Raw genomic sequence first — 21,584 nt, 5'->3', positions numbered from 1 at the left:
TAGCAGATGAGGGAAGGTTCTCTGATATTTTCTCTCTTATTGTTTTTATTACTCATACTCAGTAACTACAAAACTAGCCATAGTAAATGCACTTAACCATGTTGAAAACTATTCTGCATAATTACTCTGCAAATTGCAAAAAAAATCTTATATAATTTTGGGCCTAACTGAACTCTGCAAATTGCAAAAAAAATCTTATATAATTTTGGGCCTAACTGATACCACACAGTTTGTGTTGTTGTTGGACTTGTTTCACCTAGTATCTGATAAATGTTTTAATAAGAAAATGAAAATGATTTAAAAAAAATCATATCAGAAAACTATAAAATACACTGTTCAAATGTCCCAATACATTTATTCAGCATTAAGCGCAATGTTGTTTTAGTATAATTGAGATATTATTTTTTATTAATATTTTGAATCATCTTTTGTTTTGTTTAGTGCTTTTGTAATATATATATATACACACACACACACACACACACACACACACACACATACATACACAGTATATATATATATATATATATATATATATATATATATATACACATATATATATATATATTATATATATATATATATAGTTTCTAATTGTTTCTATTTCAGTTATAGTTATTTAAGTACAAGTTAAACTAAATTAAAATGAGAAATATTGCCTTGGCAACTAAAGAAACAAAAATGTAATATTTATTTTATTTCAAATAAAATGTTTTTAAAACATTTTAATTTTAGATTAATTTAAATTTTTATTATTTACAATAACCTCGCTTAAAGGGGTACTCCACCCCAGAATGAAAATTTTGTCATTAATCACTTACCCGCATTTCGTTCCAAACATGTAAAAGCTTTGTTCATCTTCGGAACACAATTTAAGATATTTTGGATGAAAACCGGGAGGCCTGTTACTTTCTTATAGACTGCCAAGTAAAATACACTGTCAAGGTCCAGAAAAGTATGAAAAGCATCGTCAGAATAGTCCATCTGCTGTCACTGATTAAACCGTAACGTTATGAAGCGACGACAATACTTTTTGTACAAGAATAAAACTTTATTTACCAATTTGTCTCCTCTGTGTCACTCCACATCAGCGTAGATGTAATAAATTACATTTAGAAATATTCAAATAGAAAACAGTTATTTTAAATTATAATATTACTGTAGTTTTTGACCAATAATTCAGCCTTGGTCATCATAAGGCACAGAAAGAAAATAAACAAATAAATAACACTTATCTGTCATAAAACTTTGAACAGTACTTTTTTTGGACATAAAGTAATAGATAAGTTACCATTTAGAAACCACCTTAGTAGCTGCCTAGCAACACCCTGGCAACCATTTTCTTTATATCTCTACTATATCCTTAACAGGTCTTCTTGTTCTTCATGCCTGACAAAATGGAACAAATGAAAAGCTATAATGTATATAAAAACGCCCATAATGCTACAGTGCAGAGTATCTCTGCGAGCCTGCTGAGATGAATCAGTTCTGAAAGCAGCTCTGTGAATTGTGATGACAAATGTCTCAATAAGGGCAACTGGTAATTGGAGAAATTTATTAATCATGGAAAGCACCAGGGACGTTCTCAGCACATGCAGCATGTGGAGGAAGCTTCTCCTTGGCAACACTAGGCTATGTTTAGGCAGCGTGTGCCAGCATTTGTTCTGGTGATGGTCGATTGATTTTGGGTCTCACTGGAAGCAGGCAAGACAACAGTTTTTTGTCCAGAATATTGTTTATGCAATGATGGATCATTAAGTGCTTGTTTTGGTTTCTTTATAGGATGATTCAACTGAATATTTACTTGAATTTGCAGACTTCTTTCACAGTGCTCTTCTGGAAATTCTTACACACTGAAAGGGAGAGTTCACCCAAAAATGAAAAATTGCTGTTAATTTACTCACCCTCAGGCCATCCAACATGTAGGTGACTTTTTTCTTCAGTAGAAGAGTAAAGAACTTAACTGTGGTCCTTGGTGATTCATAAAAGCAGTGGCTACTCATTTTTGAGAATTAAAAAAAAAGCATCTCAGTCAACAAAATTAATATTCATGGCTCCTGACAATATACTGAGGTCTTATGAAGTATAACGATCGGTCTGTGCAAGAAACTGAACATTATTAGCAACATTATATTACATGTAATTCAGAGCCTCAGGACAAATACATGCACCGTTACACCCCTATTCTTTATAGAATACTAAAAGGTTCTTTAGGTTTGAAAAAAATGGTTCTTTTAAGAACTGTTCACTGGAGGTTCTTTGGGGAACCAAAAATGGTTCTTCTGTGGCATTGCTGCAAAAAAAATCTGGATCTTTTTTTATTTTTATATATAGTTTAATTGATCAGCTGTCTGCATTTAGGTAAAAAAAAAAATGATAGTAAAAACAATACTTATGCAAATAATTCTGTGGCAGAAACATGCATCCACTTGTGTGAGGGAGAAAATTGAGTTGCAAGAAGTGGAATTATTGTAAGAATTCCTGCTGATTGGCTTCGGACAGAAATTTTACAACTTTCAAGTGCAGGAAAGGGTTTTTAAAGCCTCCGATATCAAAAGTGTCAGGAAGTGGTTTTCACCATGGCAACAAAAGTGGAGAGCTTTCATTATGCCCCAGACAGTTGAGGGAGTTACTTAAATAAGAGAAAATGTGCTTTTGTCTCTCAGTAATCATGGAGAATACGAAGCACCTCAAAACTGTTGCTGTGGGTTTCAAGCAGTGGTGATTAGAATAACCTTTAACAGGCTCTTCGACAGGAACTCTTGATATAAGGAGCTTTACTACTGTTATATCTTGGTGCTTTGAAGACTGGATCCCAGATGCTTTTCTTTCAAGCAGCCTTTTTAAGCAGCAGAATTCTTGAGGCTCAGTATGCTTTTTAATAACCTGTTTGTTTGTTTGTTTTATGTTGAAGTGGTGATGATGACAGCTGTTGAGTGTTAAAAACAAGTCATGAAGAAACGATTTTCCTCAGCAATGCTGGATTTTGGTTTCTTCCAAACTGTGGCATGTTGCACAATCTTGTAATTGCATTGGCTTCAACTAGAGTGAAGCAGAGTGAAGAGACAACGTCTGTCTGATTTGATAAACATGGGGTCTTGAGATGGGATGCGCTGAATCTGCTCATCCATCCATCCATTTGCCCCCCGGTTCAGAGGCAGAGGTAAAAATAAATCAGACTATGATTTATTGGACATTATTTATTCTGCCAAATGATTTCTTTAATACTATTTTAATTAAGGCGAGATATATCAGATATTTTCCTTTGAGAATGGATCAGACACATTTGACAAAATCAGATATTAGAGTTATTCATAAGGTCGTCTTTCACTCCTTCAATGATGTTTGTGCAGAATTTAGATGTTGATATCTTGTATCAATATCTATGTATTATTTTTAAATGCAACCAAGCATTTTGTCATGTCCTTGCTGGACTTGGTGAATTTGAGATAACTCATAAAAATGTGCACATAATAAGTTTTGTCCCTCAGTCTGCACTGAACGCCATCATCTTTGGCCATAAAAATCTGGGTTCCACCCTCATGAGACATCATTAAACAGATGTGATGACATCATTCAGCTGTTTAAACAATGAGCAGAAACAGGCAAATAATATCAATTTAACTTTTTTATCATTTTTTTTTTACTTTTGAGGTCAACAGCACAACAAACAATTATATGTTAAAGTCCTTTTGCAGACATTAGTTTTATCCCTTTAAACTCAATTAAAATGACTTTTTTTGGCCTCACTTTATTTTAAGGTCCAATTCTCACTATTAACAAACTGTTAACTATTACTATTAACTACAACTTCTAATTTGCTGTAAATTAATTAGTAATAAGTTTAGGTATGGCGTTGATTAAGGGATCTAGAATATGGTCATGCAGAATAACGCATAATTAATATGTGCTTTATAAATGCTAATAAACATACAACATTCAGTAAAATTCAATACATTTAATATTTGCCTACTCTATATTTACTTTTTTTTTTCTTATATAAATTATTTTGGATCATGCCTTAATATTTACTCATGCATGTGGCAAGTGGCTATTGGAACCATAACAGAAACTACTTCCAAAAAAAGACCTTATTAGTATCTACATGTATGTGGATACATTCTAGTATTTGCTACAAAAACACGGGAACACCACTCCAGTATTTACTCATTTGGCAAGTGGCAATATTGGATTAATTCAGCCAAAAGGGTAGACAAATTATCAGACGTCATCGTTTTTCACATGTTAATGTATCTTTGAATGGTAAGACTGATGGTGTTGAATGATCAATCTTCACATATCAAAAAATTAAAAGAAAACTCAAAAAAAAAAATAAAACCACAACATAATCACCAACCATAAACCAACCCAAATTTAAAATAACTTCTTTTTTTTATAAAAAAATGTCCTGGCTCTTCCGAGCTTTATAATGGCAGTGAATGGTGGTCAAGAATTTGAAGCAAAATAAAGTGCATCCACCCATCATAAAAAGTAATAAAGGCCTTCTGAAGTGAATCGATGCATTTGTCAAACAAAAACATCAAAAAGTTAAAACTCATTAAACCACAACAAAAAAAAACATAACAAATTAAAATAACAAAAAAAACAGACATACAAATAAAAAATACATAAGCATCATAGATATTAAAAACACCAGACAGACATCTAAACAACGTCATAAATTAGATGTGCACCACAGAGGGTCTTAGAAATTAGAACTAAGCAAAAATATATTTTAATGTTTTTTTTTTTTTTTTTCATAATAATGACATCAAATTAAAAAAATAGAAAATAATATATTATTAAAGCATCTTTTTTCAAATAACCAACTTAAAAAAAATCAAGCTTTTTAACTTTTTTCATTTTTTATTAGCAAATATCTAACTTAAAAAGCCTTTTCAAAAAATGTGTTTTATTAATTCAATTTGTATGTGGAGAATAGAGAAGAGAGGCAAAGAGAGATGGAGAGTTTTGTTGAGGTAAATAGTTGTATAATTTTGGGGTAGAGAGTGACAGAGAGAAGAGAGAGAGAGAGAGAGAGAGAGAGAGAGAGAGAGAGAGAGAGAGAGAGAGAGTTGACATTACCAGAGCCCCCAAAAATCGTTGTCAACAAGACAGCCTAGTAACAGCAGGGATTGACATGGCGGCAAGAACATGAACCTTACATCTCACACGATTCTCCTGATGTCTGTCTGTGAACGAGCATTAATGGCCATCGCAATGGATGCGCCAGAATTCTCTAATAATTACCGATGGTGTAAAAACTGAACCGCTAGAGATCCCGCCCACTCGCTCGCGCAACCGGAGACTTCAGTGAGGGTTCCGCTGCTGTCAGACTCTATTGCTCAACGTTTGCCAGACTTGGATAAAAGTGGACGGAGGGACTTGGGGCCGGAGAAGGGATTCAGGAGCTGTTTTTTTTTTTTTTTTTGGTTTGTTTTTCTTTCTTTTTTCTTCTTGGGGGGAGACACTCGCCAGTGGATTGTGATCATTTGGTAAGGTAAATAAGAGTGCTGATGCATGCTCGCTCATGTAAATGATGACTTTGCCCCGGCGCCCGTGGAAACCACCCTTCTCCCGTTAGATGAACATTATTGTGCTTCACAGCACGTCGTTTGCACATGCATCTTTAGAGTTTAGTGTTGTCATAAATATCTCTAAGTGTGTATTGCTTTATTTTTTCTTTTTGTGCTCGTGTTCTGTAACGGAGTACTTCTGTATCAAACATGAGAAGGGAAAGCTGGTTTAAAGCCCACCTTAGATGCGAAACATCAGGCGATGTTGCATAATTTCACCCCCCAAATTACTGCTCTGCTCTACAGTATAGAATTATATTGAGATATAGTGTTGTCGAGTTGTGCATGTTCAGTCTCCGACTGAAGAATCTAAACTTCAGCTCACATTAGTTGAGTGCAGATACAATGCTACATATGGAGCATAATGCAAGATCATTCCGTTTGAATGACAACTAAATGACCAAATTCTAAGTTTATCCAATATTCGTGTCTGGCGAAACCGGTTTCATGCGCGCGCGTGATCGTCAACTACAGCTGCTCGTTCGAAATGTTGCGTGGAATCGTAACGCGTTTGAACTGTTCCGGAGCTCTTCGGGGTTTTTGATGAACGCAGAAATCAGTTTAACTAATGACAAATATTAAAAACCACAAGAACCTAAGCTTAGTGAATTATTAGCATGTTCTTATGCGCTGCGAGATATCCGGGTTCTATTCCTGTGATGAATAATTATGTATTATTTTAATAAACACAGGCTAATAATTGTAAAATTACAATTGGGTTGGTGTATATTTGACAGTTTGATTCTATTTAGTTGAAAAATAAAGGTGCTTCACGATGCCTTTGAAGAACCTTTTTGTCTAAATGGTTCCATAAAGAACCTTTAACATCTGAAGAACCTTTCTGTTTCACAAAATAGCTAGTAAAATAAACAAAGGAGAAAAAAAAGATTTAAAGTTATGTTGAATATATTTAAATTTATGTCAGAGCAATAATTTTAAAATTATGTCAGTTATTTTAATTAAGAGAAAAACAGAATGCCTCTTTTTAAAATAACTATGTAGAGTACTAGGCTATGCCTACATATTTTCGTGACTGCGATAATGGATAACATACAGTCAAGTATGGTGACCCATACTCAGAATTCATGCTCTGCATTTAACCCATCCAAAGTGCGCACGCACGCACGCACGCACACACACACACACGGAGCAGTGGGAAGCCATTTCAAACCCACAACCTTGGGAGCAGTTGGGGGTTGGGTGCCTTGCTCAAGGGCACCTCAGTCGTGGTATTGCCGTCCCGAGACTCAAACACAAAACCCCACACTTATCATTCAAACCCTCAAACAATCACACCACGATTTCCCACATTGTATGTAGTATGAATCTTATTTGGATGTACTACATTTGCCATGTTGTTGTCATGTGACTACTTTTGCAATTCACATGTTCTTCACATTTAAAGTGTCCATCTCAATGGTTATCCAGTTACTTTTTGCCTACTATTTCATGAATACTCTTTCACATACTGTTTTTCATCTACTGCATAGTAGGGAAGTACACATATTCGGGTGCTGCCAATGACTTCTGAACACTTTGTTGCCCTAGTAATTACTACTCTTAAGATGATGTTACAAGTCAATGATGGTGTGAAAAGGGTTTAGAGGTCTGCAAGTCAATGATGGTGTGAAAAGGGTTTAGAGGTCTGGTTTAAATCAAGACTAACCTTTCAGTGGATGCTTTGGTAATGTGCAGTTATTTATTATCATTAATGTTTGAACATAAACTCCTTTACAGCACAGTCTCGAGTCAAGTTCACATAATTGATGGGTGGGTTTTGTGGCATTTTGATTGACACAAAGCTTAATGGTATCTACTCGCTGCAAGTGCACAGACATCCCAGATGCCAGTATTGCTTTCCAAGCTTTGTTTTGTTTTTAGTGGGGAACATTTGCCATAGATGCCCCTAAAAATTCAGATGGGTCGATTGATACTTATGGCCAAGCTTGAGGTTAGAGCCAATTTACTATATTGCTTCTTCACATAAAATGATATCAGCTTAATGTGTAAAAAAATCATTTGTTAGGTTTCCAACAGAGTGAATGCAGGTTAATATTCAAAACAACCAGTCAAGATGCTGATTAAATGTAAACATTGATGCAGTGGGCTGTATTTCTGATTACACAATGATTTACAATTATAGGGGTGAATGCAAATTTACAAAAATGATCATTTAATCAGTGCCGTTTTATTAAATAGTTACATAATGATGAGCCTAGATGACAGATGAATTTATGGATGGTGCAAAAATGGAGACAAAAAGTCAATCTTTGCACTCTAAAAAATGCTGGGTTGTTACAACCCAACTCTGGGTCAAATATGGACTAACCCAACTTTTTGGTAAAAAGTTAATTAAAAAATTTAACCCAACAGCTGGGTTAGTCCATATTTGACCCAAAGTTGGGTTGTAACAACCCAGCATTTTTTAGAGTGTGCACACAATCATGTTCATGCAGCATTAACTAGAAAACAACAGGACACTCTGTAATGTCCGTGGCTCCAGCTATGGGCTATAAAGGCGACCCATCATTGATTTTTCACAGTAGTTGTTTATGAGGCTGACGTTATTCCTCTGCTGGCAGACTGAAGTATGTTAAGGATTTTTGCATATTTCGATTTATAGACAGTCTCTTAATGGAATGGTTCACCCAAAATGAAAATCTGCTGAAAATTTACTCCAAACTTTACAGTCCAAACAGCTGATAAAAACACAAACAACCCACATGACTCCAGTCCATCAATTAATGTCTTGTGAAGCAAAAAGCTGTGTGTTTGTTGGGAACAAATACATCATTAAGACATGTTTAACTTCAAACCATTGGTTCCAGAGTCCTCTATCCATAATATTGCTTTAGGAATTGTTTTTATGGATTATTATTAGGAAGCTGATAATGGACTATGCTTTGTCCAGGAGTGATGGAAACTAATGTAGACTGAATCTGCAATTAGTTGGTTTATCATAGACATTTAAACCACAACAAATCTCAGAATTATGTTATACTGATCCTTATTAATGATGAAAGGGTTATACTGTTCTGTAATGAATGCATGCACAGAGAGCTGCAGACAGTGAGCTATATTATCATGATGTTCGCCCTCTGAATTCACCTTTATGCTCTCCGTCATAGCTCACATCTGGTGTGATGGAAATAAAGCGATGCCGTTTCAGCCCTCCACTGAGACACCTGCTGCTCTTTACAGACAGGGCTTGACAGAGTCTTGTGCTGTGGCATCCCTTTGGCACTGGTGTCAGTGGAAACCATCCCTGTTCCTCTGGCTCAGTGTGCATTCATTTTCTTTCCAAGACTCAGAGTGCAGAAAATAGCAAATCTGACAGAAAATAAAACTATGAACTGTTCTTCTTTTTTCTGTCGGATAATGCACTGTATTTTCTTATAAAAGAATCCCAGCCTTTGTTTCGCTTGTCTGTTGTTCTAGAGTCCAATAAATGTTTGTTAACTTTGCAATTTTGCAATTGCATAATCAAAAACAGAATATTCAGTGGGAAGTAATGTAGAGTGGGACTTATTCCAACCCTCGACATTGTGAGTAAATGTCTCTTTCTTTCTTTCTTTCTTTCTTTCTTTCTTTCTTTCTTTCTTTCGCAAAAATGAATTTAAAACACTTCTTTTTAATGCAATGCAATAACTGCAAAAATGAATTTAAAACACTTCTTTTTAATGCAATGCAATAACTCTTTCTATATAAAAAAATACACATACATAAATATAAATTCATATCTAAACAATCTAATTCATTCCTGAATAAATAATAGAATTAATTAAAAATAACAACAAGATAAAATGAAGGCTTTAAGACCAAGCCCTAATGCAAGCGGCGATCCTATATCAACATAATTTGCAATGTGATTAAAAAGCTAAAACAAAAAGCAATAACTAATAATAACAACAATTAAAAAAAAACAACAAAAAATAAAAAAAACAAAATAACCCAAAAAACCAAAAACAAAAATATATATATATATATATATAAGCACATATAGTATATATATATATATTGTTATATGGACACCAGATTTTTCACTGTGATATTAGGGACATTTATTAACAAAGTAAGTAAGTCTCATTTCGAACAAACCTGTAAGTCAACAGGACAGTGCATGATGGTGAACATCTTGCTGTAGTTTCCAGAATCATTTGGTTTACATGTTTAAATTTCCTCTCTGAAAGTTTCATTGAGAGTTGTAGTTTATTGTGTTTGAACTGATAGGAGTGGAAGGAAAGAGAAGGTTGGCATGCTACATTAGATCACATAATGCCAGTGCTCAGAGATTGCTTGCCTCTTATGGGCCCTTTAGCTTCTCTTCTTATATTTATTTTCTATAATTTTTTATTTTATTAACAAATGCACAACACCCTCCAACATTGCACCGAGTGTACATTTGTTGTGCGTAAATGCCCTTATTTATTTGCTATAATTTGTGGTTTGTTTATATTATGGACAACTGCCTGTTACTGTCCATCATCATCCAAACACTGACATACTGATTAATATTTTAGTCTAGTTTTCTGGCAGACGTCCAGCACTAGCAGAGCATCAGTCTGGCCAACAGAATCCACTCATTTCTGACATGTCTGTTCATATTGACATACTAGCGTACTGCTCAGATTGCATACATTGCATATAAAGTGAAGTGACATACAGCTAAGTATGGTGACCCATACTCAGAATTTGTGCTCTGCATTTAACTCATCCAGTAGTTGGGGGTTGGTGCCTTGCTCAAGGGCACCTCAGTCGTGGTATTGCCGGCCCGAGACTCGAAACACAACCTTAGGGTTAGGAGTCAAACTCTCTAACCACAAGGCCACGACTTCCCCCTTATATATATGTATGTTTATATCTATAATAAATATAAATAAATAAATGAATAAATCATGCTGTTAATGGGAAGACTAACTCACCCACATAGATATTATGCTTCATGGCATGTCAAAAGCAAACCTGAAATGACTTGAAATTTGAAAACACGATATTTGAGGGTTTTTATTAAGCAATCAGCCTGGTGAAATTAAAGTACATCTCTGTGTCTGTAGCCATCGTGACATGCAGTGTTTACAGAGCTTTGATGACTGATGACCCGAAAATAAGTTGAATTAAAATAAACAGCTGAACATCAGTTCACAAATAAAATAGATGTAACATGAAATATACTTGGTTTTATTCAACAAAACATTAATTACATTGTTACATTGTATATATATACAACAGTTCGTTCTGGTTCTTAAATCTGATTGGTTGAGAAACGTGACATATTGTACTGGTATTGCTAGGAATGCCTTCTTACTGTTTGTATCACTCCGCTTTTTTTTAGGTGAGCATGTACTTGTTTAGACTTCAAATAATAAGCATTTATGAAAAAAAATAAAACATATATCTCCTTCGACACTTTCAGAGATGTGAGCTTCAGGGCGTCAGCTCTCATGAAACCACCGTGAGCAGCCTCACCTCGGCGAGATCTTCTGGTATTTTTGCCGCTGGCTCTGATGTTTCTATAGTGGTTAAACATGAGATATAATTCATTTTGGGTAATTCTAACGGGTAGTCTTTGGTTTCATTAATCTATTATTTATTCCAGAGCAAATAGTTTTGGCTGAGGGCAAAATCTCATCATGTTATATTTTATGTAACTTTAATGCTGTATTTCAGACCGCTGACTTTGTACTTTTGACTGAATTGTCTAGCAACTTTTATGATGGCTGTTGTTGTTGTTTATTGTTCAATAAATACAATTTTATATTCATAGCAGTATTTAGTATTGGCAAACTTGTGTGTGTGTGTGTGTGTGTGTGTGTGTGTGTGTGTGTGTGTGTGTTCGTGATGGTGATTTTTGTGACATTGTTCCGCAAACAAATGCACTGAACAGCGCTGTCATCGGAAATCACCCTTAACAGACAAAGATGTGGCTTTCTTCAGCGGACATTCAAACTTATGTTTTATTGTGAATATGAGATTGAGCTGAAGAATGAATGCTGCTTTCAATGAATCTTTCAATAAAGCAACTCAACGTTCTTTCGTTACTAGTTCTAAAGTGACATTTTCGAAAAAGTAATGAGATCATCAGCTAATAAACTAAACTAACAAACATAGAATCAATCCATGAAGGAAATGAATTTGTTCTGCACAAAAGGGTTTTTAAAGACACTCTGCTGTTGTTTTTCTTATATACTTACACACTCGTGCTGTCGAACTGTTGTATATATGCAATATCACACTTGGCTGTGATTCGGCCGTAGGCATGTCTATACCTCACGTATATATATATATATATATATACACACACACACACACACGTACGTATACATACATGCATACAGTGCTGCTTGAATGTTTGTGAAACCTTTAGAATTTTCTGTATTTCTGCATAAATAAATATAACTCAAAAGATCGTCAGATTTCATCATCAGAAGTCCTGAAGGTAGACAGAGAAACAAAGGTGACAAAATTATATGCTTTGTCATGTATTTGTTGAGAAAAATGACCCAGTGTTAAATATTTGTGAGTGGCAAAAGTATGTGAATCTTTGCTTTCAGTATGTGGTCTGACCTCCTTTTGCAGTAATGACTGCAGCTAAACGTTTCTTGTAACTGCTGATCAGTCCTGCTACGGCTTGTAGGAATTTTAGCCCATTCTTCAGTGCAATACGGCATCAACTCTGTGATGTTTGTGGGTTTCCTCCAATGAACTTCCTTCTGGTCCTTCCACAACATTTCAATTGGATTAAGGTCTGGACTTTAACTCTGCCATTCCTCTGCCATACCACCATCATGTTTCACAGATCAGATACGGTTCTTATGCTGGAATGCAGTGTGTTCTTTTCTCCAAAATTAACGCTTCTCATTTAAACCTAATATTTATAATTTGGAATCATTCATCCACAGAACATTTCTCCAATAGCCCTCTGGATTGTCCACATGATATTTAGCAAACTGCAGATGGGCAGCAATGTTCTTTTTGGAGAGCAGTGGCTTTCTCCTCACAGCTCTGTCATGCACATCATGGTTGTTCAGTGTTTCTGAATAAAAACACCTCTGAACAGATGGACTCTAATTTCACCTTCAAATTAACTGCTAATCATAGAGATTCACATACTTTAGTCACTCACAGATATGTAATATTAGGTCATTTTCTTGAATAAATAAAATACAGTATATATTTTCATCTCATTTGTTTGATTGGGTTCTCTTTCAGGACTTTCAGAAATATAGAAAATTCTAAAGGTTTCACAAACTTACACAAAAATACCTTTTTTTTCCTTTTTAATAATAATAAATAATGTGTGTGTGTGTGTGTGTGTGTGTGAGTGTATCTATATATACACAAAAAGGCCTTTTTTTTCCTTTTTAATAATTATAATAATAATAATATATAATATACAGATGAAAATTCATAATTAAATATATAAGTATATATATACACACCCACACACACACACATACAAACTCACACATTTTATTTTTTATAATTTAATGAATAAAAAATGCATTTATTAATAATTTATCAAATTATATATATATAAATTCATAATTTAAATATGTAATTTATAAAAGTTTTATACACACACACTTGTTTTATAAAAATTATTTGTACTTTTTATTTTATATAATTTAATAAGTAAAGAATACATTTATAGATATTTATATATACAAAACATTTAACAATATAAAAAAAAAATAAAACACTAAACAAATTCATACATCATCTCAAAATACCAAAAAGCAAAAAACAAACAACCAAAGTCTTAGACATATACAAATATACAATCAAATTCATCAATCAATGCTAATATTCCATTCTTAACATAAGAATGTTCATTTGATTCTTCAGCATACTGTAACTCATCATGTCTTCATCTAACTATATGTTCATTACTGCTTTTGCTGTCTCTTTTTCGCTCTTCCAGTACATTTCATATGTGCCTGCTTTGAAAACGCTTTATTTTATCAGTTTAATGTCTTCCTGTTTCTTTGCTCAGAATGCATTACTGTTGTGCTTGAAAACAGAGTGTCTGTTGTTTAGAATATGTTTGTGAGAGGATTTGAGTGAAGCAGACGGACAGCTCTAGAGAACACAGAATAAAAAATAAAAAATTTTATACAGTAACAGAAAAAGAGAAAAAAGAAAAGAAAACAACTATATCTCATGATTATTCTCTCCATATATATAAGATTCGCTCTATAAAAGTGCCACAGAAACCAAGCTATTTATACTACGCTGGTGGTCTCAACCAGACAGCGCCATTTACATAATGTAAAAATCTGTTCAGATTTGGTTTGTGTCCTCCTTGATAGCTGACCCAGTTTTATGTTTGATGGTGTGGCAAAACATGTCATTATGTGTGAATGAATTATTTCTGACTGCATTATATTTTCTTGTAGCTTTCCATGTGAGAAACCCATGTGTTTGAGAAAGGATGGTGTGGTTACACGGCTTACACACATATGCAGACTGACACACACACTTACACAAGCGTACATGCACGATTCCTGTTATCTCAGGCAATAATTCGGCCCCATTTCTTTTACCATCTCGGGCGTCAGGAACGGAAAGGCAGCCTCAGAGAAGCAATGCATGGGAAAAAAATGGAGAAAGATTACCACGATGGATGGAAAAAGGAGTAAGAAGGTGACGATTATTATGAATGCTAGGCAAGGTGGGAGAAAAAAGGAGAGAGAGGTAGATAGCAGTGCATATGAGAGAACAGTGATGAGACAGAAGTACGAAACCCCTTGTACGAATAAACACTCAGGAACGGAAGGAACGGAACGAATTTCATGACAAAATATATGTATACATGAAATATAATTAGTAATTTACATTCTAATGACAAAATCAAAGCAACAACAAGAGCGATGCAACAATTCATATTCATAAATTATATTCAACAAACATATTCATAAATCTCGCAATTGCAACTTTCTTAGAAATTGACTTGATAGCTCAAAGTTGAAAAATAATCATCTCAAACAACGAAAAAATAATAAATCTCAAAAACAAAGTTTCAAGTTAAATTATTAAATAGTTTTCTATCTCTCATTATTTTTTGTTTTATGTCTCACAATTGTAACTATTTCTTATAATTTGATGTAGTCATTTCTTCAAACTGCGATTTAAATTTTTTTATCTCACAATTGTAACTATTTCTCAAATAATAATAATCACAATTTTTGTAAACATTATTCTAGATTATTTCTAGAAATTGTTTATTTTTGTTTTATATCTCTTTAATAACTGTTACTGAATTTTTCACAATTCAACTTAATATCTCACAGTTGCAGCTTTTTTTCTTGTAATAGTAAATGATCACTACCGCAAATTGCAACAATTTCTTGAAATTGCGTTTTGTGTTTATTATGTATGTCTCAACTGTAACTACTTCTCACAATTTGACAGAGTCAACTATTTCTTCGAATTGTGATTTATTATTTATAGATCTTAGAATTGTAACTCTGTTTCTCAAAGTTTGACTTAATTCACAACTTTATTTCTCATAATTTTTAGGCCCAAAAAAGTGAAAAATCTTGATTTTTTTTCTGATTTCTGATTTTTATTTTTTTATATATATATATATATATAGTGATATATATATATATATCAATAAATAAAAATTTAAATCACAAATTTCAACAACTCACAAAAATAATCACAAATTGCAACTATTTCTTGAAATCGTGTTTTATTTTTTTTGTTTTATATCTCACAATTGTAACTCTTTGTCATACAGCTGCAACTTTATTTCTTGTAATTAATTAGGTAAAAATAATTATCAAATTTCTTTGCAAAAAATGCAACTATTTCTTCAATTTTTTTTTTATATCTAACAACTGTAACTTTATTTCTGACAATTTGACTTAATACTGTATATCACAGATGCAACTTTATTTCTTGCAATTAATCTGGCCAAAAATGATGCTTCATTTCTCATAATTAGGAAGAAAAAATACAATCATAAATTGCAACCATTTCTTGAAAATGGGTGTTTTTTTTTTAGATTTGTATCTCACAATTGTAACTATTTCTCACAATTTGACAAAGTTGCAATATTATTTCATGTAATGAATTAGCTAAACATAATAATTGCAATATTTGTGAATTTTTTTTTTCAATTGCGATTATAAAGTTTTTTTCTGAAATATGCAAAACAAAATCAATTTTTATTTAATTAGAGCTCAAATTAAATCCTAGATCACTGCACAAACTATTATTCAATGCACAAAATTGACTATAATTAAATAAATTCCAATGGATGTGAGCTAGTGCAATGAGACTCATCATCTGAGGTTTTCATGTTCTAACGTCTACTTTCATATGCCTTGAGCAAAATATATATATATAAAAAAATAAATAAACTCAGAGTGAGGCTGAGTGTTGGGTGATGATTAGCTATAACCAGAGGGCGTCTGTTTGCTATAATCTCTTAATGGCCAATGCACTGACGTACAGAATAATTCCAAATGCAAAATACTTGAGAATCACTGAACGTGCACTCAGTGTGTGTTTTTGCATGTACATTTGCATGTTTCCAGGAGAGTGATCTGAATAAAAATGTGGTCGTAGTTACTGCGTTGATTTGTCTTTGAGTAAGATACCGAAATAGCTGTCTGTTCAAATTATAATCTCTTTCGGTTCCTGTCGCCGTCTCTCATCTTCTCTCTTTAATCTAAACATGCATTTATGCGTTTCTTCCTGATTGCATTCTAATGTATTATCTTGTGGAAACTAGGAATGAATATATGTCTGTTACACTTTTAATTTTGTGCATTGTGCTATTTTTCATGTACAGACAGCATGTCCAGTTAAAAACAGTTCCACTTTCGATAAGTCCATTTTTAAAAATGTGTAGTTTTGCACATCCCTAGTGGAACTTCTCTTCCTCTCTCATGACATGTTTTTTTTTTTTTCTTTTAGCATCACTTCATTCCAAAACTCACTCTAGCGTCATTACATGCACTCCCCCTTCCTCTACTTTTCTGTCTCAGTGCATCAAAGAGTCAATTTGATAGTGCCGTCTTTTCTTTTTGGCTCATGCAGCCGCTGCCTCAGTCTCTGTGAAGCTGGCAAGACCAGCGCAGTCAAGTCAGACAAACATTGGTTGGCACCGTATGCCAACAGACGAGAGCAGCATGCTCTGCAGAAGGACAAATAATGAGTGTTATTGTCCAGCATGGTGTGTTGCGTCCTTACTAACTTTCATTTAAGCAAATAAAGAGCATCACCCATCCGGTGATTAAAGCAATGCCAAAAAATAGCAATTGAATTGTCTTCATCAAGGAGAATGGATAATGATAACTGACCTTTTTTATGTCAACAACAAGCTTCAGAATTTAAAGACGTGGCTAGGGACATTCAATACAGGTTAAGCTCTATTGAATCTGATGTTGGTTACCACAGAAAGTGATTTTATCCAATCTCATCCATTTAATAAGAACCCTAAACTACAAATTACAAACATACATTCATTCACAACTGAATCCAATCTTGTCCTGTTTATAAGAACCCTAAACTTTTCAATTTGATTCAGATATTTGTTTACATGTGCATTGTTCAAAACAAATCTTAAAGGGATATTTCACCCAAAAAGTTTCTTTCGTCTGTTGAGATGAAAAGATGATATTTTGATAATCAAACAGTTGACGGTAGCCATTGGCTTCCATATAATGAAAAAAAAATAATAAAAAAAAAATACTATGAAAGTCAATGGCTACCATCGACTGTTTAGTAAACAAACTAAATATAAAACAAACACATACATGTAACAAACAAATGGAGCATAAATTAAAAAAAAGAATTAATTTTTGAACTAACAATCACTAACAAATCATACGTACACTAAAAAAAGTAATCAAATTTACTTGAAAAAAATTTCACTTAGAAAGAAAGAAACGGCAAGTAACACATTGACTTAAATGTGAAATTTTGAAGTGGAAAGTCTGAAACTAGTATTTTCTTGTAAAATGCACTCCAATAATCATTGTTTTATTTACAACTGTCTGTGAAAATTGGACAAGGGCATTGGAAGTAATTACATATACAGAAAAGTTCTAATTATGTAATACGGAATGTGAATTTCAGCTAATTGCATTTATGATACATTTTCATTTAATTGCAGATAACATGCAGTGTGTGTCTGAAAACATTACAATTATTTCATACTTAAGTATATTATTTCTATACTAAGTAATAATCTCCACAAGTCAAATCAAGGTAATGATAGATATACGAACACAATTTACAAACTCTTGATGCCATATTTGCTATATGTGTGTTTGAGTGTTTATTTCAATCTCACCTCACTCCTACTCAAATCGCATTACAATAACCTTAATATAACTGCTATTCTTCCATTTCTTCTAAACAATTGAGTAAAATAGTCAAAAAAAATCATATCCTCAAACAACCCATGCAGTGAATGCATCAGATTAACAATGATTAAAAACCGCTTAAAATTCCTTTTAATAGGTTAACAGAGCCATCATCACTCCAGGCGGTGTTTTCTCAGATGAGCAATGAGTAAATATTGCTTTAAATGAAATCTGTCATGTTACTTAGAGCTGCTCATTTAGGAACAAACATGTTTTTGAAACATTTTCACTTTAATAACTCTTTGTCACCTGTTTTCTTTCTGGAAAATGGAAATAATGAATGACTGTGTTTGGAATTGATTACTAGCCTGCTACTTATTAAATACTGCACAATACATAATGTAAATCGATTTTTTTTTAATTTCAAAGCTACTATTGATTTGTCTTTGAGTATCCTTAACAAAAATAAACATAAACATTTTAGTCATCCGTAAAAAACATTCGAATAAACAACAAACAAATACAAAAAACACATTAAAATAAAACAAACAATTACAAGGCAACCACAATTAAATTAAAACATTACATTAATTATATATATATAATATATATATATATATATATATATATTATATATATATATCATATATATATATTTAATTTTTTTTCATAAAAATACTACAATAATCTTTGTTTCTAAGATTATTTAATAATCTTTATTCAAACCAATTTTACAAAATCTATTATACAACAGTTAAAAAAAAACCCAAAAAAAATAAAAAAAAAATGGAAAAAATATGTTTTCACTCAAAAATTGTTTGTAAATTTCACAAAATAATTACAAAAACAGCAGTAACACATTAAATTAAACAAGAAATTTTGACGAAGAAAAAAAAATAATTTTCTTGTAAAACATACTTCAATAATCTTTATTTACAAGTTCAGAAAATATCTTTACAGTGAAGTACAGTACACGGAAAAAAATGATATAGAAACAATTTTCATACAGACATTTCACAAATAATTACAAAGAAATGGCAAGTAACACATCAAAATAAACATGAAATTTTGAAGAAGACTTCATTTTTTAAAATAACTTTAAATACACACACATTTTTTTTTTAAACAATTACTGCAACTAGTTATAATATTGTAATTGAAAAATAGATTATAGTGTTTTTGGATAAGGTATAATGAAACACTCTAAAAAAAGAGATATTACTTTCATTTGTCACAATGGTAATGGGAAGGTCAAGTTGAGAGTGTTGCATTGTGGGATACAGTATTATGCTACACTGTAAAAAAAAAAAAAAAAAAAAAAAAAAATCTGTGACATTTACGGTAAAATACCGACAGCTGTGTTTGCCAGAACTTCACGGTAAAAAATATGGTAGCAACATTCACAATAAAATACTGTATTTCATTAACTGATGTAATGTTAATAAACCAACATATTGAAGTACTAATATCTGTTCTGAACCATTGTAATACTGATAACCATCAAAACTGGTGGCGATGAGAAAGTCACATGATAAACCAAAGCTCTAACAAACAGCTTTTCTACGAGCTGAGGAAGGCAATACTTATATATAGAAGGGCACAAGTGTCATTATCACTACAAACACATAAACCCCATCATGGTGACACACGTATACTGAAATTAATGCAATAAACATTAATTTAACAACATTAGATGTAAGATTAAACCCTAATGTACACAACTGATAAGAAAAAAACTAAGAAGAAACATGTTATTTCAACAACAAACAACAACAACAAAAAAGTCACTGTAAATTATACAATGACTTTTTCTTTTTCACTTCCAAAAAATGTTTTTAACATTATTTTACTGTAAAATTACATTAAATGTAATTAAAAATTTTAAAACATTATTGAAATTGGAAACTTACTTTTAACCAGTTATAAGGTTTTTACTGTAGCATTTTTGCCATCTTTTACTGTTAAAATCAAAAAAAATTTTACAGTTTACTGTATATTTTGATTTGCAGGATTTAGTTTACATACTGCAGAAGCAGTATGGTAGTATGAAATTGCAAACACTGGCAATTACAGCAACAACTGTGCAGACTTTCCAGCTGAGCTCCTGGGTAACTGATGGATCCTCTGGTTTCATGTTTCTATTTCTTAATAAATAGCCTCATTCTCTTTTGAGTACGTCTCTGTTGTTTACGGCTCAATAACTCTTTGCCTGTTCCCTCTGTACTTTCCTCTCTTTGTCATTTTCTTTCATTATTTGTGAACGTTTCTATCTCCTCTTCTCCCTCCATCCTAAATCTTTTTAATTCCAAACCTTGCCAAGAAACCCACAGCCAAATTTCATTAGTGGCAGCATTAGCATTTTCCGTCAGCGTGTTACCATAATGCTGATTTTTAGCTGAGTTAGTGTCGGCCGGTTTGAGAGGGTTCATTTTTAAACTCTGTGTCCATTTCACAATTTTTACTAATTTATTACCACACAAATTACTATATTTTAAAATTATCTCAAATGGTGTTAATCTGTCAAACGTTTTTGCCGGCCTCAATTTGGAGATTGTCCTTGTGACATGAGTGCAGTAGCACGCTAATGTAGTGGAGTGAGGGAAGATAGCGCAACCAAGAGAGAAAAAGTAACCTCTACATCAGCAGAGATCCTCGGCAAGAGATGCCCTGAAAATTGCCCTTGGCCTTGTAGCTCCAGGAGAAGACCATGGCGTTTTATAGAAAGCTTTTAAAAGTGATAAGAAGCCTGGCACCTGGAAGAGGATATTATAATATTATAGTAATATTGTGAAATATTTGTACAATTTAAAATAACTTTTTCTAATTAAATATATTTTAAAATGCAATTTATTCCTTGTGATGCACAGCTGAATTTTCAGCAGCCTCAAGAAACATTTATTATTATTATTATCAGTGTTGAAAACATGTTTTTTAATGGTTTTAATTATGTAGATTTCTGTTTTAGTCAACTTCAGTAACCCTGTATATATGGGGGGGTGGGGGGGTGGTGTATATAGTTGATATGTTATAGTTTATCTTCACTAATTAAAACAAAATTCGGAAATAAATGTAAAAATACTAATATACACAGACAAAAAAAAAAACTAATAAAAGCAACAAAAATACAACAAAATAAAAAAAATGGAAAATATAGTAATAAAAACTGATACAAAATGTTAATAAAAACTAATAAATTCTATAATAATATATCAATGATACTAAAATAACAACATCAGCCGGTATGATTTTTGATGACCCATCTTTAGTTTTATATCCCCGTTTTTATTGTTACATTGAAATGCAGTTGATACTTTATCCACATAAGCATGCAAATATAAGCAGAACTATTGATTTATAAACTTAACTCAGATTTTTTAAATTTTATACACTGAATTTCAGAGTAACTTCAAGACCTTGGTATACTGCAATGCAGTGAAGTAGTAAGAGATGACATTGCAGGGGATTTAATTAAGGAAAAATTATGCCTTCTTATAATCATTCAGCCTTGTGTGCTTTTTTTGACATTCCATTTTTAATTAGTATTTGTTTATTCATTAAAATTCTTGTCTGAGTAGTGCATTATCTAAGCACAATGAATTGCACAGATCCCTCAAAGTGGCAAAAAGAATAGTCGCCAGAGCCTGATTGGGGAAGTCGTGGCCTAATGGTTAGAGAGTCGGACTCCCAA

General features: G+C 32.7%; 1 protein-coding gene across 3 annotated transcripts in view; it reads left to right on the top strand.

The window, feature by feature from the left end:
• Positions 1-5,076: 5,076 nt before the first annotated feature.
• Positions 5,077-21,584, top strand: part of LOC109048822 (junction plakoglobin-like) — a 65,693-nt gene continuing 49,185 nt past the window's right edge. For 2 of the 3 annotated variants that reach the window (XM_042776222.1, XM_042776220.1), the window contains exon 1: positions 5,077-5,500. The gene's annotated coding sequence lies outside the window, so the exon portion shown is untranslated. The remainder of the gene's footprint in view (positions 5,501-21,584) is intronic. The other variant, XM_042776221.1, reaches the window with a different exon arrangement.

This window comes from Cyprinus carpio, chromosome A19 (genome assembly GCF_018340385.1).
Source record: "Cyprinus carpio isolate SPL01 chromosome A19, ASM1834038v1, whole genome shotgun sequence".
Taxonomy (NCBI): Eukaryota; Metazoa; Chordata; class Actinopteri; order Cypriniformes; family Cyprinidae; genus Cyprinus; species Cyprinus carpio.
This window is presented reverse-complemented; position numbering and strand designations above follow the sequence as displayed.